The sequence below is a fragment of the Galeopterus variegatus genome, unplaced genomic scaffold (assembly GCF_000696425.1).
Source record: "Galeopterus variegatus unplaced genomic scaffold, G_variegatus-3.0.2 Scaffold1143, whole genome shotgun sequence".
In the NCBI taxonomy this organism is placed as follows: Eukaryota; Metazoa; Chordata; class Mammalia; order Dermoptera; family Cynocephalidae; genus Galeopterus; species Galeopterus variegatus.
In genome coordinates, this window is record NW_007727254.1 from 147564 (window position 1) to 150152 (window position 2589).

Genomic DNA, 2589 nt, shown 5'->3' on the forward strand with positions numbered 1-2589 from the left:
ATCTATCTGCAATTGTTTGAGGAACCTCCATACCATTTTCCATAGAGGCTGCACCATTTGGAAAAAGGAACTCTCATACATTGTTGGTGGGATTAAGTTTCAACATGAGTTTTGTAGGGCACAAACATTCAAACCATAGCAGGAAAAAAACAAATTTTACATACGAAATGAGCTTTAAGGCAGAAAAACTATGTCCTTCAGATCCCAAGCCCTTGATTTGTGCCAATTCTGATCCATAAGGTCAATATAAAAACACTATCAACACATTTACACAGGGCTGCCCTCCACGTGTGCTGTTAAGGTCATAAAGTTCTCCTCTTATGACCATACTAGTTTTGTATTGCTGCATATCAAATTATCACAAATTTAATAGCAACACCCGTATCACAAATTTATCACAAATTTAATAGCTTATAACAACACCCGTGTGTTACTTACAGTTGTTTGAGTCAGAAGTCTGGGTAAGGTGTGGCTAGATTCTCCATTCAGGGTCTTACAAGACTGAAATCAAAGTACCAGATGGGCAGTGTTCCTTTCTGCAGGCTCAAGGGAAGATTCTGACAATCTCATTCTCATTCAGGTTGTTGGATGAATGAGTTGTAGGACCAAAGTCCATACAGGACTACAGGGAAGCTGAAGTTTCCTTGCTGGCTGCCACCTGCATTCCATGCCACATGGACCCCTCCACCTCCAGAACCAGCAATGTAGAATCGCCCTCACATCGAGTCCCTCCTTCACTTCAAAGAGCCCAGCCCCTTCAAAGGGTTCACCTGACTAGGTCAGGCTCACCCAGGGTAATCTCTTTTCCTTCAAGTCAATTTATTTGGGACCAAAATCCCTTGCCTCCAGCACCTAGATTAGTGTTTAACTGAATGGCAGGGAGAAGGTGTGTGTGCACCAGGGGAGCAGATCTTGGGAGCCGTGTTAGGATCCCACCTCCCACAGAGGCTTAGCCTTGGTTCCCATGCACATTGTCTTCTTTATTCGAAAAGAGCAGGAAAATTTCCCTTACTTCTAATTAGTTCAATATGCTAGAAAACGAAACTTATCTTGGAGCTGACAAACTATCCTGTGGCCCAACTGGCAAAATTTCAGAACCAAATAAAAGTTGGCTGACTCTGAAGCCTGTTTGTGCAGGGCCTAGTATTAAAGTCTTACCAGTTATTCCTACCATCAGAACAGTGAGGCACCTCAGGTGTTCCAGGGACAGCCAAGGACCTGCACGGGTGGGCCTGGCTGGTCTCATCAGCACTCACCGCTCTTAGAAGGAGCTCTGTGGTCACCGAAACCCTCACTGCTCAAAATGTGATCCTGAAGCAGCAGCATGGGCCCCACAGGCAAGCTGAACAGAAATGCAGAATTGCAGACCCCACCACAGACCTGCTGGACCAGAATCTGCCTTTTAACAAGATTCCAGATGATTCATGTGCACATTCCAATTTGAGGAGCATTGCTGTAAACCACATGCCCAAGGACCAGAAAGAAGTCGTTTTTCTCTGGAAAATGCACTGAAGACCTGGTGTGGACTGAACAGCATGTCGCCCCCTCTTCTGCACATCTCTACATTCATCCCTCTATATTAATGTCCTTATAAAATAGGCTTCAGAGAGCTGCCTCCCGCCTTCTGTCCCTTCCACCATGGTAGGACACATACAAGCATACTTCAGAAAGTTTGAGTTAAAAGATAACATAAATCTTTCCATGAATTTTTGAAGTACCCTTGTAGAAGATGCCCTCTGTGAGGAACTGGCCCTCGCCAGACACTGACCTGTCTTGATCTTGGACTTCCCAGCCTCCAGAACTGTGAGAAATAAATTTCCATTGTTTATAAATTACCCAGTCTATGGTTGTTACAGCAGCACAAACTGACTAAGACATCTAGCCACGCTAGAGGACTCTGTTAACACAGGCAATTATTCCTATGATCACTCCCATTTCCTGCTGTGCAGGCCCAGAACTGAAGGCCAAGGACAGGTGAATGCTGGGCTGACCCAGGTCATGCCCTCTGACCCTCTGACCCTCACAGGCCTTCATTGTGACCCAGGGAAGGTAAGTATTGCCTTTGCAGGGTCAGAGGTGAGGCACCTGGCATGGAACAGATGCCCAATAAAGGGCAGAGAGAGAGAGAATGAGAATGAGACGAGCTGCTCACTGCCTAACTGATAACGCTTTCCGAGTCATCCAAGGCTGGTGCTCAGTTCATCCTTTCGGCACATCTTCTGCCCCAATTAATTATAGACCCACTGTGTGTCCAGAGAACTGGGCAATCTGGAAAGCGGCCTCTGTCACTGACCCCTTGGTAGCTCCTAATCCTTACCTCATAGCGGTCTGCATGAATGTGTGCATCCCACCATAGTCAGTTACTGGGAGGGAGGAAGCCCACCCGCACTCTGGAAGCAGCATTGGGTTCGAATCCTCCCCACTTGCTAGCCATATGACCATTTTGGCATGGCGCTTAACCTCTCTGAGCCATATTTTCTTTAGACACCCAATGCTCTTGGTTTGACTTTCCCTGCCGGGTACCCCAGAGTTATCAGGGCTGGGAACACCTTGATTTTCACCTGCAGCCCCAATTCTGGTGCTCACTGG